We start from the raw sequence: 20,811 nt of genomic DNA, 5'->3' as shown, positions 1-20,811 counted from the left end.
ATTGCACCATTGCACTCCAGCCTGGGTGACAGAGGAGACACCATATCAAAAAAAGAAAAAAGTGTTTTCTACATTTTCATTATTGTAAACTTTCAGTGAGACATTGCCGTCATAACTTCCTTTACATCTAATTTTCTTTTTATTTCTTCGAAGTCTTTAATTGCTGCGATAAAGGCTTTATCTATTAGTATGACTTCTGTGCCCTCACATGGGCATTTTCTGTCACATATTTTTGTTGTCTGTAAAGATTACATTACCTTTTTTTTTTTTGCACATATTATGATTTTCTGTAAAACAGGACAGTTAAGATCAAATAGTGTATTCTGGATAATAACCATTTCCTCTGAGGAATTATATTTTTGTTTCTTTGTTTTATTTTTGAGATGGAGTCTTGCTCTGTTGCCCAGGTTGGAATGCAGTGGCGTGATCGCGGCTCACTGCAACCTCTGCCTCCTGGGTTCGAGCGATTCTCCTGCCTCAGCCTCCTGAGTAGCTGGGACTACAGGCGCCTGCCACCACGCCCGGCTAATTTTTATATTTTTAGTAGAGACGGGGTTTCACCGTGTTAGCCAGGATGGTCTCGATCTCCCGACCTCGTGATCTACCCACCTCAGCCTCCCAAAGTGCTGGGATTACAGACGTGAGCCACCACTCCCGGCTTTTATTGTTGTTGTTGTCTGTTTTTAATTTGTTTATTGAATTGGCTGGAGTTTATTTACTTATCTGCTGTGAATTTTCTTATACTGTTCTTTAGAGAGCACAGCCTATGTATGCACATAGTAACTCAAAGATGACAGTGGTTTCAGTAGCATTCTTTTTGTTTCTTTTCCTGATCTCTCTGTCCAGCTAGTGGTCTCTGTGTATCACACAGAGATGTTAGGTGTTCTCATTCAGTGCTGATTTTCTCTATCTTTTTTGGAATTTTAAAGGAAAAATGTATCAGAGTTTGATCAAAATAATTTGAGCCACTTTGAACACATTGTTTTAAAGGTAAGTCTTTCATGTTTGTTCTGATACAGGAAGGCTCTTATTAGCTGTCAGTTTATCGGATACTCTCTGGTAAATAAGCTGGCCTGTGGTTTAGCTTGTTGCTCTCATACAGCTGCCAAATCCATCTTATTTACTTACCTCCAAAATCTGTGTTGTTATCTGGACCACCGTGAAGCCTGAGCTTTCCCTGACTCTGCTATGAAGTCATATTATTTTTAGGAGAGCTATAATACCATCTTTTATTCAAACTCCTCACACTGGGAAAAAGAATTTCTGACTCACTGCTCTGAAGCTTTGGGTAGGTGCAGTGACCTGCTTCTTTCACAACACTCCTGCTTTATGTATAGAGTGAAGATTGGTAGTCGTACATTTTGGTCTTCTCAGCCTGCTCATTCCAGGGTTGAAACTCTGTCTTATAATCATTCTGGGATGAAGATGATCAGAGACCCCATATTCTCAACTTGCCAAAACCACAGTAAAGCCTCCACCCTACAAAAGTGAGCTGAGTGTAGAAACAGTGTCCCTAACAGCTGCACCTGTTGCTTAGCCACAGCAACACAACACAACATTTCAGGGGTAGGGTACATGAGAAAGGCTGGGAACTTGTTTCTTCCATTAAGATACCATAATTTTTGACTGGTAGCAACTTCACATTTTAGGCTACTTACAATCACCTCTTTCTTCCATCTCAATTCTCTGACATCCATTTACCATATTTGTGTTACTATATTTTGGTCTCCCAGATTTAGTTCATCCAGGAAAATGAAGACACACAGTTGCATGTTTCCAAATGGAGAAAAATGCAAACAAAAATGCTTGAAAAGGCCATGCTCAAGGGAAAGACTCAGAAATCTCACAAACTGGAAGAAGGTGAATGGCATCCATAGATGCCAAGAACGTTTTCTGTGTTGCAGTTCATTCCTGGTAAGTAAAATATTTTTATTTTTGCCCTAGGTTTAAGGAGAAACAGACATTACTCTCCATCACACCAACCAGTGATTACCATCCTATCCTAGAATGTTGTGTGTTTTCCCTGCTTATTCTGTGGTTCAGGAGTTGAGCGACGTAACTCAGGTAGAGGGACTCATCTTCAGGTGACAAGCATAGATGACATAGAGTATATTTTCCTGTTAACTACTAGACCTGAGGAATATAAACTGCTAACTCTTTATAATAATGGAAAAATAAACAGGATAAGATATGCAAGGATTTTTCTTCCATGCACATGAGAATCTAGCAGAAAAGCTTAATGGTTCATAGTTCTGAAAATTGCCATATCATAACTCCAAACCATGATTGGACAACACAGGAAAGGATGGATGAAGAAAGACAGGGTAGTGCATGCTACAGAGGCCCTTCGTATGCACACCAGTCACCATTCAGATTGAAAACAGTGACGTGTTTTTGAAAGATGCATGTTGGTCAAAGAGTACAAACTTTGAGTTATGTGATAAATAAGCTCTGACTATCTAATGTATAGCATGGTGACTATATTTAATAATGCTGTATTGTTTACTGGAAATTTGATAAGAGAGCAGATTTTAAGTGTCCTCACCACACCCCCACAACACACACAAATGGTAACTAAGGGTGGTGAATGATGTGTTAATTCATTTTACTATGGTAATCAGTACACAGTGTATATATATATAATCACCACATTGCACACCTTGAATACATACAAATTTTGTTTATCAATTACGTATTTTAAAATATAAAAAGAAAGGTGCATGAGTCAATGATCAGACTGAGCTGCCATCCTTAAATGTTCTATTCTTCATGTGGTACTCTTCTCAAGAGGGAGGCAATCATGTGTAATTAGATATGATTGACACCTCTGTGAGTAGAGTAACACATGGTATTTCCATCATCTGACATGGCACGGTGGATACATGGGGGATGTTAAGTTGCAGACAGTATAATACTTTCCCCAGAGTGCAGACATTTCTGCTGACACCCTCCCTGTTCTGGACTAGCTCAGGTAAATCTCTAAATTAATTATCAGATGTGAGACCTAGAAACTGAAAGTCTGAGGAAAAACTTTCTATTGAGTTTCTTCTGGGATTCAGATCCCTTTTGACAAAGTTGCTTGACCAAAATGGTAACAAGCCTTTCAGTGTCTTCATGGTGTTCCTGTCATCTATAAAGTATTTTTTTCTTTTGTAAGAACCTATTCCCAACCATAACCTGCAAATCTCTTAACGTATCACCTATTGACATTCCTCTTCAAGATTTTCCCCTTAGGCATCCAGCAGTTCCCTCCCTTCTCAGATCCTTACCCTGCTGAAGACCAAAGTATTTTATTCTCCCAGGTATTAAAGCTCCTTTTATTTCTTTCTTTTTTTTTTTTTTTTTTTTTTTTTTTTTTTTTTTTTTTTTAGTAATTATTTCTGGTCTTTTTTTTAAACTTTCATTAAAGTTCAGTTGTACATGTGCAGGATGTGCAGGTTTGTTATATAGGTAAACTTGGGTCATGCAGGGTTGTTGTACAGATTATTTTATCACCCAGGTATTAAGTCTAGCATCCATTAGTTATTTTTCCGGATCCTACCCTTCCTCCCACCTTCCACCCTTTGATAGGCTCCAGTGTGAGTTGTTCCCCTCTATGTGTCCATGTGTTCTCATCATTTAGCTCCCACTTATGCATGAGAACATACCATACTTGGTTGTCCGGTCCTGTGCTAGTTTGCTGAAGATAATAGTCTCCAGCTCCATCTATTTCACTGTAAAGGACATGATCTCATTCTTTGTTTATGGCTGAATAGTATTTCATGATGCATATGTACCACATTTTCTTTATCCAGTCTATCATTTATGGGCATTTAAGTGAATTCCATGTGTTTGCCATTGTGACTAGTGCTGCAGTGAACATACTCGTGCATGTATCTTTATAATAGAACAATTGATATTCTTTTGGGTATAATATACCCAGTAATGGGATTGCTTGGTTGAATGGTCTTTCTGTCTTTAGGTCTTTGAGGAATCGCCACACTGTCTTCCACAATGGTTGAACTAATTTATACTCCCACCAACAGTGTAGAAGCATTCATGTAGTTTTTGTTTTTATTCTGTTTATGTGATGAATTGTAAGCTCTTAATGCACAGGAATTCAGTGAATCTTTACAAGAACCTTATGAAGTAGGAGATGTTATATCCACTCTCATTTTACTAATGAGAAAAGAGAAGAAAAATAATTTTAATAAATGCCTTATGATCACACAGCTCTCAAGAAGCAGAGCTTGTATTTGAACCCAGGCAGCCACTCTCTAGTGTCCCTTCTTTACATCAACTCACTGCCCTCCCTTAGTTTCTTTTCTTCTAAATCCAGCACTAGAATGTATTAAACATTGGAGTCAGCTCACAGTTCCTTATGTAGGCTTTGATAATGGCCCTGATCACAAAACAAAGGGGCTCTGACAAAACACACAAGTACTCACATTGGAAGGGTGAAAAGGATCTGGACTGGAGTCCACTGCACTTGCATCCAGGATCTTCAGCCCTCATCAGAGGACATCACGATGTCTGGTTATGTTTGTCTACTAATGTCTCCTTGAGGTTGAACCATCGGGTATTATAAAATTAGATAGCAGGTTGAAATTTTTGAACATACATATAGATACTTAAATTATTTTCATTTACTGGACCACATCCAGGTTTGAGGCTAAAGTATATCCCATTTTTACATGGTTACGTTATTATGAGGGTTAAAACCAGAATAATGTTCTGGTTGTTGGTTGACACTAAGACAGTAGCAGTTCTCATATCAAAAAATAGGAAAACCCACCTTTCTCTGGATTGCTGTACAACATGTATCTACTTAGAGTGGTTTTATTTCGCTTCGTGGTTGTATTTTTTTGCTTTACTGCTGATTGTTTTAGTTTTGGTATCTGTTTTGGGGGTGGGTTCTTATATTTTCAGAAGTATTTGGAATTATTTGGAGGTTAATTTTTTTGAATTGTAAAATGTATATAACATAAAATTTACCATTTTAATCATTTTAAGTGTAAAATTCAGTGAAATTAAGTAAATTCACAGTGGTGTTCAATGATCACGACAATCCATCTCCAGAAATGATTCATTATCCCAAACTAAAACTCTGTAACCGTTAAACACTGACTCCCCCATTCCTAGCTTTTGGTAACCTTTATTCTACTTTCTGTCTCTACTAGTTTGCCTATTCCAGGGACTGAATAGAAGTAAAAATCATACAGTATTTGTCCTTTTGTGACTGGTTTATTTTACTCAGCATAATGTCTTCAAGGTTGATCCATGTTATAGCATGTGTCAGAATTTTATTTCTAAGCTGGACATGGAGGCACATGCCTGTAGTCCCAGCTACTCAGGAGGCTGAGGCGGGTAATTGCTTGAGTCCAAGAGTTAGATTCTAGCCTGAACAATATAAAGAGGCCCAGTTTAAAATAAAATTATTTCCTTTTGTAGGGCAAATAACATTTCCTTGTATGCATATATCACGTTTGCATATCACTTTATCTGTTGATGAACACTTGTATTGCTTCTACCTTCTGTCTATTATAAATAATGCTGCTTTGAACATGGGGGCACTGTGTCCCTTCGAAATACGGATTTCAGTTCTTTTGGGTATACACCCAGTACTGGAATTGCTGAAATATGGTAATTCTATCTTTAATTTTTTGAAGAACAACCATAGTGTTTTCTGTAGTGACTGCGCCATTTTACTTTCCTACCAGCAATGCACGGGGTTATAATTTCTTCACTTGTCAACACTTGTTATTTTCTGTTTGTTTGCTTGTTGATAATAATGATTCTAATGAATGTGAAGTGGTATCACATTATGGTTTTGGTTGCATTTCCCTAATGATTAGTGATATTGAGCATTGTTTCACTTATTTATGAGGTAGAATTGATTTTAGAAATATTTTTGTTTAAGGTTTGATTTATTGTGTATAGATGTAGACTTGGGCCATTTTGGACTATTGACACTTGTGGAGGTTCCTGAATGCTGGGAGACTTGGACATGTCCAGATTAAATGTCCCACACCATATTCTCCCTTCCTCTTGCTCCATGGCAAGTAATTTAGCTACTCCTTTAATTTATTCAGTACACCTCCCTCTCTCTTTACAGTCTTTTGTTTAACTTGGCTCCCTAGCTCTTAAAATATAACTAGTTTGGGGTCTGTTGATCTCTTACTCCTACCTGCTTCCACGTTTCTTCAGCCTCAGTATTTAAAGGAAACAATAGATTCCTGGGAGGCCTGTGTCTCCAAATGAAAAGTTTGAAAGAGATCCTCTAGACAAGAACTCCAGGAAATGTTGAGAAAGTCCAGGGCTGAGAAGGAAGAATAAGATATATCTAGGTTATAAGCCAATTGCTTTCTTGGAAATGATTCCAGGCAAGATAAATGATCTGTATAATCTCCAGGAATGGTGGAGAAAATGAAGTTTTTGCCCTATGAATCCTGGCACCACCTAAATGATCTACCTCTTTCCCTTGAGTTCTCTGCATGTTTACCTTGTTCTCTCTGTTGTTTTGGTGTTAAGTTAAATAACTCTGAACCAAGGGACTGGGAAGTTTGGGGCACAGAGGGTGTGGAGACCTTTAACAATGGTGGAAAACAAATCATTTTTAATATGCCATTCCTAATGACTTGAAAATAAATAGGAAAATGTTGGTGAGATTATTTGTTACCGACAGAAGAGAAAAAGGCCTCAAAATCAGCACATTAAATATGCAGCAAGTAAGAGTATACTCACGAAGGGATGGTTAGAGAATAGCGGTGGAGTGGCAAACATACTAGAAATTCTTCATTGTATCTAAACTTCGCGTATATATTTGGGCAGTCACCACCTTCAGCTGAGTGTCGTGCTCTACTCCAGAGGGCGTCACTCACATAAACTAAAACATGATTGTCGCCTTTTTGAGTAGAGTAATACACATCACGTAAGGCATATTTGGTGGCCATGGGTGTGAGTGTATACACATGCCATAAGCATGCACGGAGCTGCCCTCCCTTGTGTCCAAGCGCCACCCTCCCCTTGCTGGGCTAACTCAATCAACTCCCATAGGCAGGTCTTGAAAGGCAAATCCTAGGGACTGAGGGTTCCCAGGAAAAATCACCCATGTATGTTTTCCAAGGTTTATATACCCTTGTCCAAAGGAGGCATGCCCACACAGGTAAGACAATTTGTAGTGAGGATGTGGCTTTTCCTCTTTGTATATTCAGAGCTTCTACTGCTACAGCACCCAAGTATTCATTTTGCCTCGAAAAACCTCCAACCTATTTTTTCCTCACAACATTTCTTTTAGCTTCCAAGCCTTTTCATTTCCCAGTGGGCTCTTCAAATTCCCTCCTGCCTCGGAAGCATCCCTCTGCACCAAAAAGCTCTTGCTCTTTCAGGATTGAAGACAAGTCTTTCCTCAAGAGTTTGTATGTTCTTCCTTACTTGGAAAAATACATTATTTCCAAAATTATCTGTAGGTTAAATATATATATATATATATATATTTATAAATATATATATATATATATAAATATATATATATTTAAATATTTATTGAAACTGTGTATATCAGTCCTTTCTAAATTCAAAATATCTATAAAGGGTTAAGAAGTTGCCTAGAATATTTGTTTTGTTAGTTTTCTTTGAATTCTATTTAACATTTTACTTTTAAAATTATGTGAAGGAATAAAAGGAAGTGAAGGTATTCATCTCAGATTATTGAGAATGATAACATGTATATTTGTCTTTTCCCTTCCACTTTCCTTCAGTTGTTCCTTCTTAATCTAAGGTCTTCAGAAAGATTGTGTCTTGACAATCACAGACAAAAGATGGCCAGCACTGGATCCCTGGAGAACATCTTCAGGATTGGAGCAGTGACTAGGAAGCAGGTTGTATACACTACAGTGCTGGAAAAATGGAGGTGGAGTGGGGTTGGAGGGTAATTATCCTGGTGACCCCTTCCGGATTAATTATCATAAAGCACCTTGAGTGGGCCAGTTGAAGTTTATGGAATTTTGTTGGCATCTTGAGTCAGTAACATGTCTCACTCCTATTCCAAATCTCGGCAAACATTTAGATTGTAACCAAGAGGAAGGGTATTCTTCTCTTCTATTACTAATACTACTACATTATCGCCTGTGTACAACCAGTGTCTACTGCTCATGGTTTCTTCCCTATTTCATGAGCTCTAAGAATTTTCCTGGGTAAAAAGTCTCACCACACTAGATGTGTGTCTGGGGCAGTGACGGCGGCACCATTGCAAATTGTTCTCAAATTTGTGCTTATTTTTGAGAAGGTGTGAGTGTGTGTGTGTTGGTTTTTACAAATGAGTTAATTTAGTTAGTTGATTGGTTCATGTGCATATTGTGGTTGAGTTTGGTGGGATCTTTCAAATTGTTTTTCTGTAGTAATTGTTGTTTATCCAGATATTGGTATCTGGTTTTTGTTTTGTTTTTATTTCTTTTGTGATATTACTTTGTTTATAATTGTCCTTTCATTTCCAAAGTCTCTGTGCATTTATTTTTTAAAGTTGGTTTTTGCATTTTTAGGTTTGTTTGCTTGTATTATTTTTAACTGACATATAATTATCGCACGTATTTTGGGGATACAGTGTGATTTTTTATTGTTTGCCTTTCAGTGTTCATGGCACCTCTGCTTGTTTCCTTGCATACTTGAAGTTTTGTTTTTTTGGGTTTTTGTTTTGTTTTGTTTTGTTTTTAAAGTTAGAATTGTGGTTTGTGTTTCAGCAAATGTTTTATTCCTGTTTTGGTGGCGGTGGGGGCTGTCATGATTTAATTACTAGTTTTTGGTTCAAACCTGAGTTTTCTTCTTTGGTTTTGATTTCGTTTTAATTTATGTGTTTGGTTTGATTTGTACTGAGAGGTGCTTGGGAGTTTTAGTTATAGTTCCCTTTGTGTATTTAGACATGTTTGTTTCTTTCCTGCTGTTTTCCTATATTTTCGTTTTATTCCCTAGTGTATTTCTGTTTGCTTTTCAGCTTGACTTTTTGTGTGTGTATATGTGAGTGGGTGGGTGGGTGGATGGATGTGGGTGTGTATGCATGCATTTCTGTGATTGTGTTTTATTTTTGAATGATGTTGACTTTTTAAGAGTATTTTGTTATTTTCCATGTATTTTTAGTTTCAGTTTGTGTTTATTGTTTTATTTTGTGTGTGTATATGTGTGGGTTTCTTCATTTTCCTTGTGTTTTGGGATATTTAAATTTGTATGATTTTTGTTTTGTTGCTGTAGTTATTTTTTCACCTTTAATATTTGTGTGAGGCTCAGAAAGTTTTGTCTTTCATATATACGAGCACTTTATTGGGGATGTGTTTTTTTGTAAGTTGTGGGAGTTTGCTTGGATTTTAAATGTTTTGCCTCGGTATCTGTGTGTATGCTTACATGGTTTGGTATTTGCAGCATGCTTTCTAATTGATAAGTTCATGTATTAATTCTGTTTGGAATTTGGTGTAGTTGATTGATTGATTTATTTGAATCCTGTTTATAGAGCTTTTCTAATTTGGGATTATTGTTGATAGGGGTTTAAAAATATATTATTGGTTTACTTAGTTTTTATTTATTTGTGCCCTGTTTTTCTGATTCGCTTTTCTAAAAATCATCATTTATAGAAGTTGGTACATAAGGCTAAAATTTCTTTTGTTAGGGATAATTTGCATTATTTGTTGAATTTTTTTTTTTTTAGCTTATATGGCTTTCTTTGAATTGCGTGTATGAGTATGTGTTGGTTATTTTGAGATTTTTATATTGTGATAGCTTTAGTTCTTAAAAAGCATTATTGAGATATGACTGACAAAGTTCGCGCTTTGACATATTCTGTTTATATACCCATGAAATCATCACCTAAATCAAAATAGAGAATATTATACATCCTCCCTGAAAGACTCCTCCTGCCCCTTTGTGATCTTCATTTTCGCTCCTCTGCACATAACCACAGAGCCATGCAGTCACTAATCTGCTTTTATGCACTATGGATTAGATTTTATTTTCCAGATTCTTATTTTTTGAGATGATGGAGTCTCTCTCTCTCACTCAGGCTGGAGTGTAGTGGTGCGATTTTGGCTCACTGTAAACTCTGCAACCCAGGTTCAAGCAATTCTCCTACCTCAGCCTCCCGAGTATCTGGGACTACAAGTGCGCACCACCATGCTGAGTTAATTTTTTGTATTCTTAGTAGAGACAAGATTTCACCATGTTGACCAGGCTGGTCTCGAACTCCTGACCTCAAGTGATCCTCTTGTGTCAGCCTCCCAAAGTGCTGGGATTACAGGCATGAGCCATGGTGCCTGGACAACATTTTTATTAAAACGAAATCATACTGTATATACTGTTTATTTTGGCCTAGCTTATTTCCCCCCAGCATAATTATTTTGAAATTTGTCCACATTGTTATTTGCATCAATAGTTAGTTTGTTTTTATGGATGAGTAGTAGTCCACTGTATGGATATTCCAGGTTTTTTAAATGCATTCACCTGCTAATGACCATGTGTCTACAGTTTGTATCTATTTTGGCTATGGCTACTAGAAATAAAGCAGCTATGAACCTTGATATAAAAATATCTGTATGGAGGGGCAGAAGGAGAAAGAGAGGGGAGGGGAAGGAGAGAAAGGGGAGAAGGGAGAGGGTGGAAAAGGGGAAAGAGGAGAAGGGGAGGAAGGGGAGGGAGGGGAGGAGAAATTAGAGGGGGAGGGAGAATCAATTCCCGGAGCCCATAGGAAGCATGACCTGGGAAGCAAGGTGTAAATGTTACATGTCCATATCAGAGGATGGGATAGAATTTGACAATCTGCTGCTGCATTATCTCCCAGGAAAGCTCTTTCAAATCATGTCTTGGTGTCTAGTTGGCAACTGATGTGTATGGATTTTGTTTTCGAAGTGGCCAAATACCTCACTTCACCCAAAGCCATGAAGAAATACAGGCTATAGTGAAGAGGTGGGAAACTGTTCTACTTTGTTTTCTATCATTGTTTATTATGATACCACATCTGTTTACTTCTCAGTGTCCACTCCTCTACTTCCTGCACTCGCAGCATTTCTCAGTGCAGCATCGTCTATCCCTGATACGTGCTAGATTTCCTTTGAACTTTGAACTTTGTTCTCTGTTTTGTTTGGAATTTAAGTTATATTTTAGTGTATTTGTTTTTATGTTTTGGGGGGTTTTGTATTGTGTGTGTTCTTCTTCTTTTTTTTTGTTATTGTTTTGCATGTTTGCTTTATTTGGGTTTTTGTTTCCTGTATAATTTTGTATATTTGCATGTGTTTTGTGTATTTTGTGTGTTCTTTTTATTCTTATTTTGAATGGTGTTTTTCAATGTGTGTTAATTAGAATTTTCAGTAGTATTTTTACGTTCTTAAAAATTGTTACTCCTGGCTGGGCACGGTGGCTCATGCCTGTAATCCTAGCAATTTGGGAGGCCGAGGCTGGTGGATCACCTGAGGCCGGGAGTTCAAGACCAGCCTGGCCAACATGGTGAAACCCCGCCGCTACTAAAAATACAGAAAATTAGCTGGGCCTGGTGGCCCATGCCTGTAATCCCAGCTACTTAGGAGGCCGAGGCAGGAGAATCGCTTGAACCTGGGAGGCAGAGGTTGCAGTGAGCTGAGATTGCACCATTGTTCTCCAGCCTGGGCAACAAGAGCAAAGCTCTGTCTCAAAAAAAAAAAAAAGAAAAAAAAAAAAAAAAAAGTTACTCCTTTATTGTTTTTTTAGTTGACACATAATAATTGTAAATATTGATGGGATATAGTGAGATATTTTGATACATATATGCATTGCATAATCATCAAATCAGGGATTTAGCATTTTCATTACCTCAAACATCCATTTCTTTGTGGGGAGAACATTCAAAACCCTCTCTTCTAGTGATTTTGAAATATACCTTAAAATATTGTTAACTATAATCACTTTTCTGCACAATAACACATCAGAACTTATCCCTCCTGACTGTGACCCTGTACCCATAAACCAATTTTTGTCTAAGCCCCCTTCCCCAGACTCTGGTAACCATCATTCTACTCTCTACTCCTATGAGATCAACTTTTTTAGACTCTTCATATGAGTCAGATCATGCAGTGTTTGTCTTTGTGTTTGCATTGCCCTATTTTGTGTGCATTCATTTTTGGGTTGTTTCATTGTTCACATGTTTATTTGCAGGTGTTCACATGTGTTGCAGATATTTCTTGGTCTAAACACCGATGTGCAAGTACATGACTGTGGTGACTATTGCTTCTGCTGCTGTAGGCCTTCATCTCTGAACAGAGGATGCCAAGCCAAGGCCCAAATGATATAAGGGAGATTCAAATTGGAAAGAAGAGAACTCTCCAGCACTGTTTCAACTGAGCTCTGTCTGGCCTGCAATCGCTAGGTATGATGAGTAACTTGAATGGTCCTTTCTACGTAATGACTGGCTTTTGAGGCATACAAAGTAGTTGTTCATGTGCCAGCTACATTAAATTGAAAATGAGCAGAACAATTCAGTCAAGTATGCTAAGTCTGAGAGGAAGAGGGAAAATTTTCCCTGTCCTAAAATCTGTCTCATTAAATGTGCAGCAGGTAAAGTAATAAGCATTCAGCAAAAGACATAGAAGACAAAAGGGAGAGGGAAAGGGTTTGTTTGTAATCTGTTGAGTATATTCTGCTTATCCTAATGAACTGAGAGTGTTGGGATTCTGACTGAAACGGCAGAGTGGGGGGAGTGATGGACATTTTCAGCTGTGCTGTGTGTAGTGCTTCACTTCAATAAGTGCCATTCATGTGTCTAGAAATATGTTTTGCACCTTTTGGAGTGAAATAATGCACAACAGGTACAACCTCAGTGCTGCCCCTGGAGAAAGGAATATGGCTACATGCATACAGGTGCCATTTCCTAAGTGTCAGAACTACCCACTCAGTGACGGGTCAACTCATGAAACCCTTTGAAGAGAATTCTGTGGGGTAAAACCTAGAGAATGAGCTTCTCTGGAAATAGCCTCATCTGTAGTTTCCCCGTATGACTATTAAGATGGTCAGGGCCACCACCATCAGCCATGCTGTGTCTAGTGCCTTTATGTGTAGTGCCTTATTCAGGAAGGTGTTACTTAATATATTAATATTTGTAAGGCACCCTTCTGAGTAGAGTAATGTGCAACATGGACATCATTTGTGGTGGCATTGGTAATAATGAGTGGACTTTCAGTGATGATACTGCCCTCCCTTGAGCCTTGGTACCCAACCTTTGGTGATGAGCCATTTCCAGGTACTCTCTGAAGCACCTCTTGAGAGATCTGATCCAGAATCTGAGGGTGCCTGGGAAAAGTCTCTCATGTAGATTTTTCAATTATTTATTGCTTTTTCTCCACAAAATGACTGACTACACTGGAAACAAGATGTGAGGTAGGAACATACTTTTTCTCTTGTACCTCCTAGTCTTTACTCTCTATACAACCCAAATACACTTCTTGCCTTATAAACCCCTGAAAAGTTTACACTGATCTTCTTTCCTCACAATATTTAAGCTTTCTTTGTAGGGAGCACAAATACCCTCCTGCCCTTCCCTGCTGAACTCCAAACTCCATGAACCGTCTTACGAAGTGATCTCCTCAATTCCCTTTAATATTCCCGTGTATCCATGATGATATTCTCACATCAGTAGAGTTTGATTTGATACCCCAAATTTGCTTTCATTTGAACTATTTATGTTTTTAGCTGGTCTTAACTATTATGCGAATGGATGAAGTGATGAGAATATATATGTATAAACATGTGTGTACATATACTTGGGGAAACTTTATATATACAAACGGATTTATATATCCCTTTATATATATACATACACACACACACACACACACACACACACATATATGACATTCACAGAAAAAGGAAAAGGATCCAGAAAAAGGATCATGTTCCTACCTCAGATCTTGTTCCCAGTGTTATAGTCCTTTTGTGGAGAAAAAGGAATAAATGCTTAAAAAATCTACAGGAGATACTTTTCACAGGCACCCCAGGCACCCTCAGATTCTGGATCAGGTCTTATAAGACCTTCAAAGAAACACCCAGAAGAATGAGCAAATATATATGTATATAGTCTGTTTTTAAAATAAATCCCTTAAGATATTTATTATAAGGATACTGTAAGGAATTACTTCAGACAATTATGGAGGCTGGTAAGTTCCAAGATCTGCAGAGAGATGGGTCAGCAAGCTGGGGACCCAGGAGAACTGACGATATAGTTGCAGTCCAAGTCCAGAGGCCAAAGAAGCAGTAGAATGAACCATTTTGTAGTTCCAGTCCAAAGGCCAGCAGGCTTGAGACCCAGGAAGAACTAATGTTTTAATTTGAGTACAATGCCAGAAAAAAAGGCGATGCCCCAGTTTGAAGGCAGTCAGGCAGGAGGAATTCTCTCTAACTCAGGGGAGAGTCAGCCTTTTTGTTCCATTTTAAACCTTCATCTGATTGGTGCAGGCCCACCCACATTAGGGAGGGAGGTCTGATTTCCTCATTCTACTGATTTAAATGCTAATCTCACCCAAAAAGACCTTCACAGAAACACCCAGAATAATGATTGACCAAATGTCTGGGCACTCCATGACCCAATCAGGTTGCAACATAGAATTGATATCATCACAAGTTCACCCCTTGTCATTTTGACACTTATACACGTCTCCTGAAATTATATTTAATCATCAAATGAAAAAAATACCAAGGTCATAATTTCATTTAATATGATACAACTACCATTTATACAACCCAGAATTCACAAACCACTTCACCAGAAGAGGAGATAAAGTCCTGGAGTGTTGTTTACTCTTCTCCTTGATATTCCATAACATCACTACTACGATTTAAAGTTAATGATGGTTAATAACTATGATATAATATCGGTACATCTTATGTTACATGGAAAGGGGATAAGAGAGACAAGAAAACACATACAGAAATAGATTAATAAAAATATAAGTAGAAAATAGTCATGAGAACTACCGTTCTCATTTCTGTAACTGTCATCTGGTGTTAGCTGGTATTTACAAGTACTTTTCTTCACTACCTATTTTATATTCCCTTTGCCTTCAGCAAGCATCTCAGCCATTATTTTTTACCTGGTGGAGTGACCCAAACTTTCATTTCTGAAGGGTCTGGGCCATTAGTAGTCCTGCCAGGATTGGGTTGTTATAGTTATCTATTGACCTTAATCACAAGGCATAGTAATACTAAGAGAGATCTTATGTATTTCAGACATATTCTTCCTTACCTCCATTGTGGAGTAGTACTCCAGTTTTACCTTGGTAGTCAGAATCACCTGTGCCAGGCCACATAGTAACTCCCTTCTCTGACCTCTTAAAAAGTTAGGAAATATTGTATTGACTTTTCTCTTTCCATGTTTTCAGGATATCTTTTCTTAAACTATAGCTATTATGAAAGAAAGAGAAAGACAATCAGAGACAGAATGAAAGAGACAGAGAGACAGGACTGGAGCAGTAAGGCTTTTACACTTCTGTGCTGAAAAATGTGAGGATGCCTCCTTTCAGGTAAACTCTATCAAGTGTTGGCAAATACGGATTGTGTAATTTGAATTTGTTTCCCCTCTCCAAACAACCACATGCCCTCCCCCGCAACTCAAAAATTTCATGGGAAATGTAGGTTATAATGAAATAGAAGAAAACTACTCTACTTGCTTTCCTAATAGTATTACCATTCACCTACATGTGGCTACCCTTCATCGTATTTATTTCCATCCTTCTTGCACTCATAGGATTTCCTTGGGCTTTGAGTATCAGATACCCCTGATATATTTGTTGGTGATTGTGACTTTTTAACATTTGTTCTAGGACATTTGTTTGTGTTTATATGGTGATGGGGGAGTAATATATGTATCTGTGTGTGCTTTGGTATATGCGCCCATATATTTGTGTGCATAGGGCATGTAGCGTGGGGATTTTGTTATGTTGTTTTTGTTGTTTGAGGTTGGATCTCTGTTTTGTTTTGCTTTTGGGATTCTTATCAGTTTGTTTCATGTGTACGGTTTTGCTTTGACTTTGGCTCCTTTGGGATTATGTGTTTGAATTTGTTTTCAGATTTGGCATGCTCTTGGTCATTGGTGTTTTGATTGCTATTTCTTTCTTTATGTACATTGCTTGGAATTTTGTATTTTCTTTTTGTTGTTATTTGGATTTCACTGTGTGATTTCTGTTGTATTTTTACTTGCATATTAACTTCTGCATATGTTGTTGGAACTTTGCATTGTGTATTGCTAGAGTTCTTTTGATGGCTTATGAATTCTGTTTATGGTTTTTGTATTTATATTTTGTAGTATTTACATTTTCGTTCTTTTTAATATTGCTTACTTGGGTGTGTATGTGTCTGTGTATGTGGTTTCATGAAGCAGTGGGTCTTAGAATCTCCTGCTATGTGCCAGGTTGCTGGAAACACTCCTTTGAAGCTGCTGAGGGGTGGGTGGTGGAGAGGAAGAGAAGTAGTGCTTGTACTGGTGTCTGAAGGAGGGAGTATTGTGTTGTGGCTGTGTATTTTTTTTCCCTTGAGAACTTTGGAGAGATAGATCAAGGGCCCAAATACTTAAGAGAAAAGGGAATTTCTGTAGACTCTAACTTTGGTTGTTTTTCACGGATTTCAAAAAATTCAATAAAAGGCTTGACATATTTAGAATCATTCTGTTCAGAGAACTATGGTTCCTTGACCGTGACTCAGCACTAAGACTGAGCTATGTGTGTCTCTGTCTTTCAGGGGTTATGTTTAGTAGATGAATGAGAATGGTACATAGAAACAGTTGGTCTTGATGATCATGTGGTCTGACTTCTTCATGCTATCAAGGGCCAGAGCTAGAAGAATCCAGGTCTTTTAATTTTCTTTGCATCATGATTATTTGTGTACATATATATGTATATATATATATTTTTTTGTGTGTGTGTGTGTGACAGAGTCTTGCTCTGTCACCAGGCTGAAGTGCAGTGGCATGATCTTGGCTCACTGCAACCTCCACCTCCCAGGTTCAAGTGATTCTCCTGCCTCAGTCTCCTGAGTAGCTGCACTTACAGTCACCCACCACCACACTTGGCTAATCTTTTGTATTTGTAGTAGAGATGGAGTTTCACCACATTGTCCAGGCTGGTCTCAAACTCCTGACCTCAGATGATCCGCCAGCCTCGGCCTACCAGAGTGATGAGATTACATGCGTGAGCCACTGCGCCTGGCTTGATTTTGAGGATTTTTAATGGGACAAGCAAATTAACATGAAAACTAATGGGATAATCCAGACAAGGATTACTCATCTCTGGGGAAGAGATGAAGTGAAATGTTATATTCTGGCTAAGCCTAAAAACTTGTGTGTTACTTAGCCATGGGTGGTGGTGTGTGCCTTTAATCCCAGCTACTGCGGAGGCTGAAGTGCAGGAGAAGTGCTTCAACCCGGAAGGGGGAGGTGGCAGTGAGCCGAGATCGCATCAGTGCATGCCAGTCTGGGCGACAGAGCCAGACTTCATCTATCTGCATGTTAAAATCTCATTCAGGGTGGCCGGGCGCGGTGGCTCAAGCCTGTAATCCCAGCACTTTGGGAGGCCGAGACGGGTGGATCACGAGGTCAGGAGATCGAGACCATCCTGGCTAACATGGTGAAATCCCGTCTCTACTAAAAAATACAAAAAAACTAGCCGGGCGAGGTGGCGGGCGCCTGTAGTCCCAGCTACTTGGGAGGCTGAGGCAGGAGAATGGCGTAAACCTGGGAGGCGGAGCTTGCAGTGAACCAAGATCCGGCCACTGCACTCTAGCCTGGGTGACAGAGCCAGACTCCATCTCAAAAAATAAAAATCTCATTCAGGGCAGGATGAAAAGGGGAGCGCTGGGGGCTACAAGTTGCACTGTCCCTTGGCATAAATCTTGGTGGCCATGTGAAGGCATACACCTATAGGGACTTGAATACAAATGGCATGAATAGGGAGCATTGGGTCTGGGATGCCACATTCACCCATTTACTGTACATTGCCTTTCACAGGGAGGTGTCATTTATGTGAACTAAACTATAAATGTCACTTTTCTGAGAAGAGTAATGTACAGCATGCACTGCAAAATGTGGTGTCCCTGGGGATGGGGCTGTAGCTGCGAGCATGGTGATGCCTGTTTTGGATCCTCTGCACCCACTCCTCAGTGCTGGGCTACTTCAAGGAACTTTCTGTGCCTTCTAGAAGACTATACATAGGATCTGTGTACTCCTGAGAAAACACATGCACTTAGGTTCCTTAAGAATTTATCTATTTTTGCCAAATGAGGCTTGGCTCAAATAAGAAATGCATTGTAGAGGCCACAGCCATTCTTCATCAGCTGGAAGGTTTTACTCCAGATTCATAAATTCTCTAAACTGTTCTCACATATCAACTAGTCATCATTTGCAAGGCTTCTCCTTATTTGCAAGGATTCTCCTTTAGATCTCCCAAAGGACTCTCCTGCCTTTCAGGTCCCTTTATTGTGGATCCACAGTGTCCATTAAACATTTTCTCATTGACTTTTAAAATTCCTTTCAAAGCGTTAAGTCACCAATTTATGAAGTTTTAAACATAGTCCACCCAAGAATATTTCATCCTTTTTAATTATCTTTTTCCCCGTTTTTTAAGAACATGTATGAACAATGAAAGGGTATGATAGAATTGATACTCGAGAGATACCTCCTAGGCTTCTCTCCTTTCTTTCTTGATGATGGAGTATCGCTCTTTCTCCCAGGCTGGAGTGCAGTGGCGCCATCTCAGCTCACTGCAACCTGTCTCCCAGGTTCAAGGGATTCTCCTGCCTCAGCTTCCCAAGTAGCTGGGATTACAGTCAGTCACATGCCAACACACCTGGCTAGTTTTTGTATTTTTAGTAGAGACAGGGTTTCACCATGTTGGTGAGGCTGGTGTCGAACTGCTGACCTCATGATCCACCCGATTCAGCCTCCCAAATTGCTGGGATTACAGGTTTGAGCCACCGCACCCGGCCCCATATTCTTGTGTTGCCACTTCATAACTCTTAACCTAATGGAGAGAGAGAGAGGGAAATACACAGCGAGTGAGAGAGCACACACAAGAGTAAGACACATGCCAAACAGTGTGAGGCCATCTACAGCACGAAAGTAGTATGCATTTTTGAGAAGTAGGTTATAAATAAGCTAGTTATATTGGGGAAACCTGTTTAAGAATGTTATAAATAGTAAGTTATTAATACAATTTTGATTCCAATGGAAATAGAGGCTATGGCATATACACCGAAAGGGAGAAACTATAAAAAACAATTACTATATGGTTACAGGCAGGATTCTAGTTTGTTTTTTTAGGTTCAGAATGGATGAATATGTATAAGACCATTAATGTCTGGGAGTAAAAAAAGAATCTTTCTCATTGGGAATGGGGGGCGGGGGCATTCTGAACAGTAAAAACATTCTGTCACTCGGAAATACTGTATATGCATAGAAATTGGTAAAGTGATAACTCTTTTTAGTATATAATTTTAGTCTAAAACTGTATTATAGATAATGCATGTGTACATATAACTGGTATCCTAAAATGAAAGAAAAGTAAGATAATTTATTATATCTGTTTTATGATTTCTCAAAAAGAGTACTATAATCACTGTTACTTATGCTTTTTCAGTGAAAATACTTTTTTGTATCATTCATCCGTGTTTCTACCAATTTATTAAGGTTTAACTGACATAAAAATTGTATATATTTAAGGTGTACAACATGATGTTTGGATATATGTATACATTATACAATGATTAAATCAAGCTAATTAAAACATAAAATAATATAAACATAACATATTTAGGTGAAACTCTAAATACAAATTACAAGATCTCTGTGGTAGGCAGAATAACAGTCCCCCTCCAAAAGATGTTTACAGAGTAACCTCTGAACTCGTAAACATCACATTTTATGGTAGAAAGAAATTTGCAGATATGACTAAATTAAATATTTTGAGATTGGGATTATCCTAGGTTATCTAGGTGAGCCCAACATTATCACAAGGTTCCTTATAAGTAGAAGAGAAACACTGGAAAATGCTACAGTAATGACTAGAGTTGGAGGTAAAGTCCATGAGCCAAAGAATGGAGGAAGCAAGTAGAATCTTCTAAAGACAATCAAGCAGATTCTCCTCTAGAGCCAACAGAAGGAACAAAGCCCTGCCAATGCCTTCATTTTATTCAAGGTAAACCTAATTTAGTTTTCTGAACTTTAGATCTAATATAATATATTTGTGTTCTAAACAACTACATTTGTGGTAATTTGTTACAGTATCAATAGAAAACCAAAACCATCTGGATGCTAAAATGTAAATACACTAAAAAAATAATTACTAATTAAGTGGAGAGGAGTATCATACTTATGGATTGAAGGATTCAAATCTATAAATTTAGAGAGTTCTATTGATCTATAGAGTTAATACAATTCCAACCAATGTCCTAGAATTTGTAGACATTACCATGATGATTCTAAAACTGATATAAAAGGTGAATAAACTAGAATATCCAAAACAATCTGAAAAGCTGGAGAATTTACACCTGTAATTTTCAGATTTACTGTCTAACTAGATTAGCCAATATAGTGTGGTACAGAAGAAAGGATGGAAAAATTGAATGGAAAGACCAGAAATATCCATATATGTCACCAATTCATTTTGACTAAGCTGTAAAGTCAGTCTAATGAAGAAATAATATTTAAACAAGATGCTGGGAAATATGATCTACATATGAAAAATATGAACCTTGATACATATTTCAAACCACATACAGAAATTAATTAACACAATCTTAGGCCAAAATGTCAAACTATCAAATTAAAAAAAATGAGAGAAAATA

The sequence above is a fragment of the Macaca thibetana genome, chromosome X (assembly GCF_024542745.1).
Source record: "Macaca thibetana thibetana isolate TM-01 chromosome X, ASM2454274v1, whole genome shotgun sequence".
Lineage (NCBI taxonomy): Eukaryota > Metazoa > Chordata > Mammalia > Primates > Cercopithecidae > Macaca > Macaca thibetana.
Note: the sequence above shows the minus strand (reverse complement) of the source record.